Source organism: Populus nigra, chromosome 13 (assembly GCF_951802175.1).
Source record: "Populus nigra chromosome 13, ddPopNigr1.1, whole genome shotgun sequence".
Taxonomy (NCBI): Eukaryota; Viridiplantae; Streptophyta; class Magnoliopsida; order Malpighiales; family Salicaceae; genus Populus; species Populus nigra.
This window is the reverse complement of record NC_084864.1, coordinates 3747989-3763372: the sequence shown is the minus strand read 5'-3', so window position 1 is coordinate 3763372 and position 15384 is coordinate 3747989. Positions and strand designations below refer to the sequence as shown.

The window sequence follows — 15384 nt, the reverse complement described above, 5'->3', positions numbered from 1 at the left end:
AAAATTCTTTGAAAAATAAAAACAATCATCTTATCAAACTCTATTCCCTAACTTAAGTATAGAAACACATTACACTATCAAGCCATTAACTTGAATCACCACAATAACAATTAAAAAAAAAAAAAAAAGAGCTCATTACTAAATAAAACGAATACCAATGAAGCACTTAGTCATTGTGACCTGTTTGTCAATAGGCCCAAATTCATAAACTTCAAAATTCGTCAGTCCAACTCCAGCTTATCGGGTCAGGCTTAGTTAAGAATTCTGGATCTTCAGGTGCTTGTGAAGCTCTCTCTACCTCTCCTGTTGTCAAGTAAGGTCTTCAAGAGGCCACAGAAAGGTTCTTGTCCAAAAGAAGTCTAAATTGACCCCTCACCTTTAAATGATTCTGTGTTTTTCACGTTCAAGACAAAGCCTTCACCATTTACAATGATTTTTTTTTTTGTTTGTTCATTAATATTTCGCTCACTCTGGTATATTCCACCAGCTAGGACTTCAAGCTAGTTCAGAAGTATATGAGATCTAATTGCTTTTTAGTTCCAATAAAATTTAGAGTTCATGATCGTTTTGAAACAATTTTTTGTAAGATAATTGATAGAAAAATGATAAATAAAAACAGACACACCAAATGAAATATTTTGTTGGTAAATTCCGGTGAATTTTCCCTGCTCTCAAAGTAGTCATCGGTAAACACTGATAAAAATATTCTTTCTGTAATTACAATGGAAAGGGAAAAAATAAAAAAAAAACCAAAAAATATGATGATATGTTATTTTTACAAACAGAATTATTAATAGATTTAAATTCACAAGTAAATCCATTTGTAATATTTAATTTATAGCCCAACGAGCGACCCTCTTCTCCCCCTCCCTCATTTCTTCTTCTTCCTATATTTTTCTCTAAGGGCTAAATTGAAGAAACCTACAACCAGAGGACCCAATTGGTTAAAATCCGGGATGAAACTGAAGAGATTTGAAAGTTCAATAGTTAATTATGGGCTAAATTGAAGAAATCAAAGATCAATGATCAAAATAAAAAAGACATTGAAATTATGGTTGAAATTGAAGTTCATCATGGGCAAAATTGCACAAAATTAAAAGTTTGAAGCCAATCAGAGGTGTAATTGAGAGAAATTACAAATCAAATAACTAAATTGAACTTTACGAAAACAACTTCACTTTAGTTACTATTCATCTTCTTCTTCATTTTTTTTCTAAAATACTACTCAGGAAACTACTTTTTAGGGATATTTAATGCTTCATCTCTCTACTAAATTTGATAAAACTTACACGAAATGATGGCTTGACATTTGAGTACACCATAGTATAGTCCTTTCTGACCGATTGACACTACAACGATCATGATATTGGCCTAAAAAAACCAACTTAGACAGCCTTTAATTATCAAAATTATATATATGGGTTGCGCGCGCGCACGCGCACAAGAAAAGGGACACTCATAACACAAAACTATGATGATTTTGACAAAATTTGCATGATTTCTGTGTGGGACATAAGGCCTCGACGAGAACTCGTAACACAAACAAAGGATTAAATAACTCGGTATTGTGTGATAATAATTTTTAAAAAATATATTTTTTATTTAAAAATATATTTAAATAATATTTTTTAAATAAAAATTATTTTTAATACTAAAACATTAAAATAATCTAAAAACACATAAAAAAATTAATTCAAAATAAAAAAAAAATTAATTTTTTTTAAAAATACTTTTAAAATGCAATGCTGTGGTTTTGTATTATGATCAGAGTCCTCAAAATTGGTCATCACAAAAATAAAACAAATACCTGGAAATAAAATTATGGTGATTTCACCAGCTTACTTCTTATGATTCAACTTGTGATACAACAGCATCATTGTAAACTTTTGGCACGTGAAAAAGGCATTTCACATTTGTCCGTGGGATGATGGCTCCTCAGTGGCAATAAAATTGATTGCAACTTTACGACGACGTTTTCCAAGTGATATGATCATATCTGTTCGAAAAAAACACGTTGGCGATTATCTTGTTCACATTTCAAAATAAAATATTGTCTGTTCATTCCCCTTTTTCGTGCTCTTTTTAAGTTAATTCTCAACAATTCGATAATGAAATAATTTTTAATGTATTTTAAATTTAATTTATTTTAACATATCAATTTAATGCTTTTTAGATTTAATGTGTTTTAAAAGAGAATTTCAAATACAGTTTACAAAACATAGTCTTAATTTATTTATTTATTTTTATTAATCTCAAAACTCACTTGATAGCAGCATATTATGATCTCCATCATGTGGGGTATTCTGCTAATTATTTTGTTCGAGATGTCCATTGCTTTGGACGGCATGGCCGACTCGCCCGAGCCTAAAAATTAAAATAATTAAATACATTGCCTTCGCGGAAAAGGAATTGCAAATTTATCTATTTATTAGTTGTAATAAATTGACTTTCATGTCACTTTTTTATTTTTGTATTTTAAAAATATTTAAAAAAAATAAATTTTTTTTACTTTAAATTAGTTTTTTTTTTTAATATTTTGATCTGATGATGTCAAAAATTATTTTTAAAAAATAAAAAAATATTATTTTAATATATTTTCAAATAAAATATACTTTTAAAAATAACTACAATCACACTTTCAAACACTCTCGATTAATCCTACAAGTAGCCGCTGCTTGCAATTATCACTGAGATTATAGAATTAAATCATGCATATATCTTCAGACAAGCTAATACCTATAGCAGAGAAAGAAAGAAAAAAGAAAAGAGGAAATTTATAATGTGAATTAATATCTTTGGAAGGAATTCTGCTTGTAGATTTTATGAAATCAATTTAATTGCTATTTTACTACTCCATATAAACTATGAGCATTCTATATATATATATATATATATGAAAAACAAATGTTGAGAGTGGGATTTGAACCCACGCCCTTTCGGACCAGAACCTTAATCTGGCGCCTTAGACCAACTCGGCCATCTCAACCATGGCTGTCTTGTCCGTAGAATTATGTATTATATAAACACTATAGTGTTTTGCTGAACGCTTGCAGACAAATCCTACTTATCATTGAAGTCTAAAGACGAGTTAAATCGCAGGTCCTAAATCTAATGGCAGGATTTAAAATGTCTTGCTTCTTTGCTTAAAGCCCAAAAACTACATACAAATCAAGCGTAGTATAATGTCTTGATTGAGTTTTAAGGATTAGGTATATTTCTCATATTCAATTTCCATCACTTTTAGACATAAACATAGATTTTAGTCCAAGATTTTCTCTACAATTATTATAGAAATTGCTTGGCGACTGACAATTATTATAGAAGGGGAATATCGGGTTTGCGTAAGTTAAATGCGTTCCATCTACGCAATTGGGACACAAGTTTTAAGATAGCACAAGCCGAAGAAAAAACATGAAATTATGCTAGTTGACTTCGAGCCCTTTTTTTATTTTTTAAAAATGTATTTTTTAAAAAAAGAAATTATAAATAATTATAAATGGTCCACGTCTCGTCAACTCAATTTAACAAGGACTGCGCCTGCTAGAACCACAGTATGCAGAGGATCTCCCTCTTCGACCATATTATTGCTAATTTTGAGTGTTCCGTCCGAACACCGAGTACAAGGAGTTGCTTGTACGATTCGCTCGCTAGTAGGAAAAGGTGTGAATCAACTAGCTGTACACCTTGCTGGAAGCTATGTGATGTGACTAAAGTATGTGTGGGGAATAAAGTGATCGTCGAAACAGGCCATGCAATATAGGCAGTGATCACAAAGTCGGCAACTTTATTTTGGGAGCCAAATGAATATGTTGAGATGGTAAAATCTACACTCTTAGCTAATGAGTAACTTTTGAGTTTTAAAGTGGTTGATTTTGTTAAAAAAGTAAACAAAAAGGAAAGGAAACCCGGTGTCTTTTGAAGTATGAACCATATCACGAGAAGAATAAGATTTAACTTATATAATTATTGGTGAAGTTTGTAACTTTTATGAACTAAAATTTCTTATTTCAGGTGAGGTATTCGATAAATCACATTATATCTCCATAATTTCTTATTATTTGACTTGATTTTGCGCTAATAAACCATGCATGCACCTGGTTATTCATGAATACTCTAAAGATTTGTGGGTATCTAATTAGAGAGCAGCCCCACTCCATACTCATATATGTTATTCCATCAAGTATTCATTGTAATTTGAAAATTATCTAGAAGGAATATGAAATTCATTAAGAATTTTTTAGTACACCCATTATTTAATTACAGTCTAGCATTATTCTCACATCATAGAAAAAAACTTGTCTTATAGGGCTACACAATCATATAGGTTATATTACCATCATTTTGATTTCTCAATTAGCATTAGTTTTATTCCCTTTAATTTCTCGAATATCATCTTTCTACCAAATGATTTAGTCAAAGGATCAACCAAATTCATTTTTAACTTCATATAATCATATGAAATAATTATATCTTTTAGCAACCACTTTATAACATCATATCTTAATTGAATATATTAATTTTTACCATTAAAAGATTTATTCTTAACAAAGGCTATTGCTGCTTATCAATCACAATGCATTGATATAGAAGGAGTTGGTTTTATTCCGAATTGAATTTTAGTTAGAAAAATCTTCAACCAATTTAAACTTTGCTTGGATGATTTTCAAGACAATGCATCACCACCAAGAATAAAGATATGTCACTGGTGAATTTAATCTCATCCAAATCTAAAATCTAGTTAGCATTGGTATAACCTTCTAATCCAGTGGGAAATTAACTATATAGAATACGTCCATGGTACCTCTCAAAATATTTCATTAGTCGAACCATTGTCACCCAATGCTTATGATTATGATTATATGTATATCCACTCAATCTATACGCAACGTATACTATGTCGGGTTGAGTGAAGTTTATTAAATACATCAGACTCCTAATAATTTGAGCATACTCAAGCTGAGCAACAACTTCACCTTTATTTTTCCTTAATTGAGTGTTATCATCATAAGAAGTACTTATAGGTTTCACATCAAAGTGACCAAATTTGTTGAGAATCTTCTCTATAAATTGTTATTGTGTTAACATTATACCATTGTTACTTCTTATAATTTTAATATCCAATATCATACCAACTTCACCCATGTCTTTCATATCAAATTTAGAGGTTAAGAAATGTTTAGTGTTATACACGACATTCATGCTAACACCCAAAACAAGCATATCATCTACATAGAAATTAATTATCATTTATTCATTATCAATAGATTTCGTATACACACATTAATCCACACTAACTGAAGAAAAACCATCATTTCTCATGCCATTGTTTAGGATCTCGATTTAAATCATATAAAGACTTTTTCAACTTGCAAGCTTTATTCTCTTGTTCATAAATTATACAACCTTCAAGTTGTAACATATATATATATATATATAAGCAATTTTAACATCCATTTTATGTATAAAAAGGTTATGAATATAAGCAAGTTAAAATAATAAAAACTTGAATTGATTAAATTCTATTTACAAGTGAAAATGTATCAAAATAATTCATTTTTTTACTGAAACCTTTGCAATCAATCTTGCTTTGTATTTTTCTATAGAACCATCAGGAAAATATTTTTTATTAAGTGCTAAAGAATTAACTAGCATAGCATTCATCATTTCTTTTAGAGTTCTACCATTTCTTTCAACTATCCCATTAGACTCGGATGAATAAGGTGGAGTGATTTCATGTATTATACCTTCTTTCTCACAATAGTCATTCATCATAACATACTCACAGTCTCTATCATATCTAACTCTTTTGATTTTTTTTTAGTTGATTTTCTACTTCTGTCTTATATAATAAGAACATGTTATAAGTTTCATCTTTACTTATAAGTAGATAAATTTTGGTATATCTTGAAAAATCATCTAAGAAAGTCATATAATATTTCATACTTCCTCTAATCATAATTTGTTTTAAATCTCCTAAGTCCTTACGTATTAAGCTAAGTAATTTAGCTTTTCTATTAATAGATGCATATATTTTTTTAGTAATTTTAGCTTCAACACATATTTTATATTTATTAATGGATGAAGAATTCAAGTAAAAAATTAAACCAAATGAATTCATTTCTTAAGATAAGATAAGCTAACATGTGCTTATCTAGTATGTCATAGATCAATAGAGTCAAGTAAGTAAGCAAAATAAGATACATTTTCATTCATTACATTAGCAATATTGAGTACAAAAAATCCATGATTACAATATCATTTCCCCACAAATACATAATTTCTAGTCATTATAATCTTATCAGATTCAAATGACACTTTGATCATAAATTTTCCCAACAAAGCCAGTATCTTACCCGAAGTCAATTACATAAGGATTTTGCCTTTATCAAAAACATTTATAGTTCTTGAGTCTCTATGGCAAAACAACCTCTTCTTCATTCTTAGAAGGTGTATGAGTGGAGAAGAATTTTTTATTTGCATATATGTGCCTAATAGCACCATATTCTACCATCTAGTTTTTATCATCAGTCATCATATTGACTTGAGAAATAACTATATCAATGTTGTTTTCTCTCTCAACCATATTGACCTTAGTTTTAGGAGGATTGTTGTCTCTTACTCTATTTCAGAATTGACATGAGAGGTAACCAAGTTTTCCACATTAAAAAACAATATCTTTTTTTATCTTAAAATTATTGGGTTTGTGTTTGAACATAATTATTACCACTAAACTTATAATTATTTTTAAATTTATTTTCATACCTTTTCTTATATGAACTCCCTTCTACTAAGTTTGCTTTAGTGGTTATCTCATTCTTTCTAGTAGCTTACAACTTCTTTCTATTTGTGTCTTCAATGATGATGTAGGTGATGAGATCGATCGAAGATATTTGTTGTTCAGTTGTTGTTTGTAGTTGCTTCATGAGTTGAGTAGTTTTTTATTAATATTTCAGTGGTGAGTCCTTCAAAAAGGTTGATATTCTAGCTTTCATGTCTTCTAGCATTCTATGATATTTGTTAATTTGAGTCTTGATGTATTTATTGTCCATAATTTCTTATTGGTAAAAATTTTCAACGACAAACTTCTGCTTTCTCACATCTTCAGCAGTATACTTTGTTATCATATTGCTTCATATCTCATTCGCTTCCTTATAGCTGTAAAACACATTAAATAACTCATTAGAAAGAGTGCTTAAAATGGAATGTCTACAAACTTTATTCTTATGTGTCCATGATTCAACATTGTCATTGGTTTTAGGATAGGTAAGAACCCAAGCAACTACATGCATGTTAAGGACATCAAAGATCCTCTCTTGCCACCTTATGAAGTTTTCTCCAGCAAAAACTTCAATCTTTAAAATATTAGGGAAAGGCTTAGCATATGACACAGGTGGAGCAATAAAAGAGGTCACGACATGAGCCATGAAAGTAGAGATTGTAGCATCATTATTCTCAACAACAGAAGCGTTATTGGCAACAGCATTACTAGCAATAGTGTTTTCGTCAATGATACTAAATATCATTAAGATTGTAAAAAAAAATCATGATAAATAGAAACAACAAATAAACCCGGGACATTTATAAACATTGTTCTTAAGGATATTTCCCTAGCAGAAGGTTATCCTCTAAGATTCAACAGGTTCCTCCTCTAAATGAGGGATGCAGAAACAATAAGCAAAAGAATGAAAGAAAGCGAAAAGCACAACAAGGTTTAAGAGGCTAAATATTTCTTTTCTTGATGTTGTTTGTTTCCAATAGTACAGGGTATATATAAGCAAGAAAAATAAATGAGAGAATTAAAAAGTTGTTAGAGAATTAATTCCAAGAGCTGTTAGAAAATTAATTTACTAGTTCAAAGATAGTGGTTTCAATTTAACGGCAAAAAAAAAACTATTATTGAAGATAAAAGGTCTAGAAAGTATAAGCATTGTCTTGCACACACGAATGGGAACCAGAGGTTTTCCGCTTGTTCAGCTCTACCTTATATGTATAAGCCTACCACCTATTTCTTGTTATTTTTAGTCTATATCAAAGTTCACTATATAAAAACTAGAAGAATGTTTTATTTTTCTAACATGGGATTGGAAGCCCACTTGTATATATATTATTTGTTCATAAAAAGAAAGTTATGTTTTTCCAATGTGGGATAAGAAATCTTTTTGGTTAAACACTTCAACTTAAAAAAATAAGATAGTATCATTCCAATGTGAGATAAAAAAAACCTTTTTTGAAATAATCTTTTAAGCTTCATTATTTATAATACAATTTAGAGGAATAATATAATTTCTTTAAGAATCTGAATACTAATCAATACAAAAATGTAAGTTATATAATGGTTATAAAAAATACTATATATTTAGTTTGAGTTAATAATTTTGACTACCACAAATAATGTTTATTTTAGATTTATGATAATCATTCCTTGAGGAATTCATTAGTGTTTATTTTTGTATTACAACTTGTTTTTTTAAAGTGTTTTTAAAATTATTTTTTCATCTAAAGAATACTAAATTGTTGTTTTTCATATGAGTTTTAATAGTGATGTCAAAAATTAAAAAAAATATTATTTTAATATTTCTTCTATTAAAAAAGCAATTTTAAAAATATCATCAATATAATTTCAAACAATAAAAGAAAATTAATATTGCAGTTGTATTTGGTGATGGGAATTGCTTATAGGCAACTGTAGCCTTTACAAGACCTTGCGGTCCTAATGGTACTGCCATTTAAATTTTTTAAAAGAAATATTAATTGTTTGTCTAAAACCACACATGTGTGTATTTATAAATTGAATTAAGTTATTATTTAACATTTGAAACAGTACAAATCAAAATCAATCCAGTAAAAAAATTTGTGACTATTTTTTTTTTAAAAAAAATATCGTAATAAAAAAAATATTTTAACCAAATATATTTATTAAAAAATACTGGAAGAAATTACAAAAATATATCATTAAGAAAAATATACTAGAACGTCTATGAAATTGCTAATAACTAGTTGAGGAAGATCAAAATATACAAGATTGAAAAATTTAACAGTGTAGTTTTTACTGATAAAGACCGTATTAGTAGAGAAAAATTCAATTGAGGAGAAAAATTTAAAATTGGATATTTAAGGACTCAATTGGAACTTTTCAAGGTTTAATTGAATTTATTGAGAGCTTAATTGCAAAAAAAAAAAATATTTTTGAAGTCAATTTAGGCTTTAATTAGAAGAAATTAAAGTATAAGGGTCGAATTGCAATTTTAAAGAGTTAATTTGATCAAATCAGGGCTTAATTGCATAAATATTGAAGTTTGATGGCCAATTAAGGACTTGGTTGAAGAAATTCAAAACCAAGGACCACGCTGAAAAAGACACCTAGATATAGGGGCTAAAATTGACCAAATCAGGGGCCAAATTGAAGAAATTAAAAATTTATTGGTCAATTAAGAGTCGGAATACATAAATTCAAAACCAATAACTAAAATGAAAATAGTGATCGACTTTGGGGCTGATAGTTGAGTTTAACAAGGGTGAAATTGCATGAAATTAAAAGTCTTAAGACAATTACGAGTACGATTAAAAGCAATTGGAATAACAAATATTCAATTGAATTTTGTCAAGTCCTAAATAAAGAACCAAAAGTAAGTCCTTTGTGGCCTACTTTTGTTGTTTTTTTTTATTTGTTTTGGTTTACATTTATAGTAACAATCATAGAAAAGATGTTTGAAATGTTTAACAAATGATGTTGCATTCACCTCTTTGTTGATGTTTTGTTTTATTGAATGATATTCTTTTGAAGTCTTTTTATGTTTTTGATATATAAAAATTTCTATTTAAGTTTTTTTGATATATAATGTTGTTTAAATTTTTATTTAGCATAAGATATGCATGTGAAAGCAAAGGTATTTATCCTAGGTTTGCTAGGCCTGTTCATGCACAAAATGGATTTAGAAAACTAATTTTGAATCCATTTGCATGAACACATAAGTTGTTTTAGGTTGTTAGTTTTTTGAATTTGGTACCTCATTCTTAATTTTTTATGTTTTTTGGATTTAAACATATTTATGTATGGTAATGTTCTTCGTGTTCTTGAAAAGAACATTGCCTTAGTTTCTTGATTTTGACCAATTTCGGTCAATATCTTTGCACAGAACCCTTTCTTGTGTATGATTAACCAATAATCTAGTATTTATTTGCATCAATAACATATTTGTAATGGTTTTTAATCTTAGGGTTTCAGTTTAGAACCAAAACTCATCTTAACAAAATCGTGATGTTTAAGAGATAATCGAAGTGAATGGATTCTAAATTATTGATCCTTTCATGTTTTCCAACATGTATATGCATTCATTTTGACCAAATCTGGTTTGTTGTTGTTGGGTTCGTTTTGGTTGTTCTTCGTGTTCTTCATTTTTTATGAGTTTAGTTTGTTTTGTTAAAGAATTTTTGAATTTTTTTTGTCTTTTGGGTATTTAATCTGTTTTCTTTTTTTGCTTTAGTTTTGTTTGTGGGTTATTTTTCAGGTCAAACCAGAATATTTTGTTCGGTTCGTGGTCAAACAAAAAATTTCAAGTTAACTCAGTAGGGTTAAAAGATTAAATAAATAAATAAGGTGGGTCAAATGGTTTAATACCCTGTTTGGCTTTCCATAATTTTTGTTAAAGGGTTTTTGGGTTTAAAGGTGTGTTTGGTAAACATTCTTTAAGCCTATTTTTTATAGTTTTATTACAAAGAAAATTAAGTTTTTGTCAATCAAACCTTATAAAGTTAATATATATATATATATATATATATATATATATTAACTTTATAAGGTTTGATTGACAAAAACTTAATTTTCTTTGTAATAAAACTATAAAAAATAGGCTTAAAGAATGTTTACCAAACACACCTTTAAATATATATTCTTGCATATGGATAAAAATCACAAAGTTATTTAAGCATTTAAAAAAAACAATCTAAAATAATTTGGCATGTCTTAAAAAAAATATGCATGGATTTTACAATAGGCTTGTAGAATTCCAAAGAATTTTGGCCTATATTTTAAAAATATTTTTTTTTCTTTTGTTTCTTTTAATATGCAGGATTATGAACGTATACGTAAAATATATTCTTGATATTAAATAAAAAATAATTTATTTTATTTTTTATATTGGCATTAGAATGATTAATTTTTTAATCTGATAAGATAAAGATCTCCTTATTTAGGAGAAGTTTTCTTAAACCTTAAACAAACTAATAGTTAGAAAATACAACATTTCCTTAGTTTATATCAGAAAAATAGACAATGTAATTGACCTCATGTAAGACGTATTAGGAGTGCTAATACTTTTTTTTTACGCAATTAGTGTCATTACCCAAACTCTGAGACCAGTTAAGTTTTCTAATGATCAAAATATTAAGTGGCGACTCCTTTTTTTTTCTACTGATAAAAGATAAGAATTTCTTATCTTTTCCACCTACGTCATTCCCTACGATTTTGATCTAGAAAGATCGATCTAGAAAGATGATTATCACGACACTACACATGTACGACAAGATACATAAAAATAAAACCAATAGGAAAGCAGAAAGTCAGAAACCATTTTCTCTTATGGAATTACAAGGAAACTATACACTAAAATGTTGTAGTTTAAGTTATTAAAAGAGATCTCAATATATAATTTATATAATTCTCTAACATATTCCTGCAAGTAAAAAAGATCTTTTGGACTTGGAACTTACATAAACTTACATTATCTTATGCTTAAGTTTTATCAAATAGAATAGGGGTAGTGAGATTAGAACTCGTAACTGTTTGATCAACAAAATTATGATATCATATTAAATAATCATATCAACTCAATAATTTAAAATATTAAATACTACTTCAAAATATAATTTTTTAATTAAATCTAAAGAAATAAAATTTTCATTAGGGATACCTGCACATCAAGGTTGCTATATAAATATTATTTTTCACGGTTTGCGATGAGAAAGCATGGTTCGGTTATTCTCTATAACCGCCATATTATTTCTATCCATTTCATGTTTCTTTTCTAGTTACAAATTAACCCTCGTCAAAGCTACCAAACAACATTTAGGTTCCCAACAATCTCATAGTGTCTGCCGATTCAAGGCAAGATGTGGCCAAAATTTAGAGTAATAAACTTATATCACAACTTGTGATGTTTGTCTGCTGCTTTTTGCTGCTTTACTTAGTTTCGAGTAATTTAAGGATTAATTAAATCTAAAGATAAACTGGCTGGAATCCTCTCTATGGCGCCATATTGAAGGATTTTGGAATAATCTTTTCAACAATTTGATTAAGTATTGGGATTTGCAAGAATATAAAAATCAATCAACTCAAGTTTGAATTACTAAAGTTCTTCGATAATGCAAATATTTTTTTTATTTTTTGCTTATTTTAACATGTAAAAATTGTTTATACGAGTCTCGTACAGCGATTATCATTAACATCATAAATTTCCTAGGGAACTTTCAGTACCAGATTTAGAGTTTCCATCATGACTTGCATGGTGTTCGTACGTAATTCAGAATCTTAATATCATTTATCTTCTCTTTTTTTTTTTCTTCTAAAACAAAAGGATAAGAAGGAAAAGCAACTAAATCTCTGAATGGATCTCAAAAGTTGACATCCTGCTCATATTATGATATCCCCTTTGGCGTAATTCACTATAGTTTGATAACAAAGACATACAAGTGTTAAAATCGCAAGCTAGCCAATGTAACAAATTAATATAGCCTAGTTTAATTTTGTCGAAACACAGAGACTTGGATTCATCCAAATATATACTACTTCATTTTTTTCTTCTTTTTTTTTTTATAATCTAATTATTCGAACCAGTTTACACACATCATAACTAATTTCTTGAATATACTGAACACCCTGCAACTTCATTCTTGAACACTCTTCGTGTATCACCTATTTCTATTCTATGATGGGTAATCATCAATACAAACAGGTGGGGCACGATTTGAAGAAATTAGAAGCTTATCAAATTCTACACTGCTTAAGGGGATATATTCCTTAATCATACCAAACCTTCACGAGAAAAAACAATGGTATTATATATGTGTCAAACAAGTTCTTTGATAAATTATTATATCTTCGTGATAATCTGTCGCTATCATAGCTGCATCCTTAGAGTTGTCATCTCACAGTTGGAAACCAAAACGTTTGGCACGAATCGAACTGGAAGCTAGCTAGCCATTAACAGTGACTAGTCGGCTGCATGCCGAACTAACTTTGATAAGCCATCACGTGGCTTGACTCTCCGAGTCTTTGACCAAAAAAGGAAAACACTGTTGTCTAATGTCACACAGGAACAAATTATTGGGCAAGTTTAGCCCGCAAGACATGCAGTATGTTCCATCTTCTAACAATTATTCATTAAGTCACATTAGATAGTTAAGTAAGCATGTATTTGATGATGAAGTGGAAATGTTTTTACAGAAGTGTATTTAATCTAAAAAAAATCAAATTTAATACCTATTTATTGTTAAACAAAACCCATGTAATTAAGTTTTGATACGAGAAGAACAACACAAGTGTTCTCCATGTTTTTTTAATATTCAAGATGGCTTTAAATGGCCTTACAAATCTAAGACTAATGTTGACAACTAGTTAATTATCTTCCGACTGTAATAAAACTCTAACATATGATTGATGATCTCGATATTGCAAAATTCTAACCATTTTATAACTCTTGCAAGCTCTAATTGTTATGAATCAAAAACTTATAACTAATGTTGAATTATGACACTCTCCCTCGATATCATTTGTCGCTTTTTTTTTTCTTCTCTTCACGATGTCCTATATCAATATTAATTTTCTCATCAAATGGCCCTTAAATCTTACAAAAAAAAAATATTTTGCAGGTGTTAGGTTTTCTACCACTAACCATCAACTTTGTAAACTCTAAAGAATTGAATATCAATTTAAACATGTGATTATCCATTATCCAAACACTTAAAAAACCTCAATCTTTAACCTTTTAAATTTTAAAACTTCATCATATTCCTTAATTTGTATAATTTTTAATTCTTCTGTATTACTAAAAGGGGCCTAGCTAGTAGGGCTATTTTCCAGTACATATCAAAAGAAATAGTGGAAAACTACTTGAAAACCATAAAGGATTAAATAGTCGTCAATATCCAAAGCAATAAGGAAGATGAGTAGGATTATTAATTTATTAAGAAAATAAAATGAGTCGGATTATTCCTTGATTTCTAGACTTTTTGGTGCGTGGTTATGATCATCATGATAATATGATTCCATAATAATCATCATACTTAGCTACCAATCCCTTTCTCCCTCGGGCCATGTAGCTTCTTATTTTCCAAGGCCAGATTCCTTCTTTAACGCATTCTGAATTTCTATGAATTGAGGCAAATCAATGACCAAGTTGGTGGCCTGTATTTTCTTCCATAGCTGGCTGAGCTCGACCTAACCTTAACCACACAATTTTGTTAGTGGCAATGCTCATTGTATGTTGTTAGTGGGACATAAATACATTTAAGATGTCATTCAATTTTTTATTTAATGTCTAGGAATAAGAGTAACTTGATTATATTAATTTCGGTATACTAAAGTTTCCCAAACATGTCCAAATTATCTATAAATAAAAAAACTTTTTCAAATTTTGAAAGTTAAATTCTTTTATCGAGGCTACCTTCTACATGCACATAATTTGTTGATTATATTACAAATCTTTTTGTTTTTGTTGAATAAAATCACAATTACTCATTTATTCTCTCTCGATAATTTTTTGATAATATTGTAATTTTTTCTTAACACAGATAAAAAAAAACTAATATAGTGTTTGATATTATAGTATAAAATATTTTTTATTTTGAAATATATTAAAATAATATTTTTATTTTATTTTTTTTTGTATTTTGACATCACAAGTTAAGCATATTTTTTAAAAAAAATATATCAAAACATAAACAACTATTTTGGCAAAACAATTTTCCACGGCATGACCCCAATTCGTTAAATGCACGTCACAGAAAAACATGTGCATGATCTTCAGTGCCTAAATTTCGTAGCCATGAAAGGCTTTGCAATAAATATCTTATGCCTTCGATACAATAACCACAAGAAATAGTTTGGTCACCAACTCTTCAACCATCTAGCAAAATTTTTCAGGTTATGATCAGAGGAGTCTAGCTGCTCATTGTTTTTTTTTTTTCGTGTAATAATTATTTTTTAAAGTGTTATTTTTATTTAAAAATATATCAATATAATAATTTTTATTTTTTAAATTTTATTTTTAATATTAATTTAAAAACAAAAAAAAAATTGAGTTTTTTTTAAAAGTAAAGCTACGCCGCTTAAACAAACATATCTTAAGTCCATGTTTGTATTTGGAGTTGGACCATTTAAAAAAAAAA

At 28.5% G+C, this 15384-nt stretch overlaps 1 non-coding gene across 1 annotated transcript; it reads right to left on the bottom strand.

The window, feature by feature from the left end:
• Positions 1 to 2905: 2905 nt before the first annotated feature.
• On the bottom strand, positions 2906 to 2986 carry TRNAL-AAG (transfer RNA leucine (anticodon AAG)). Its single transcript has one exon. It is a non-coding gene; the product is annotated as a tRNA-Leu (tRNA).
• Positions 2987 to 15384: the final 12398 nt, after the last annotated feature.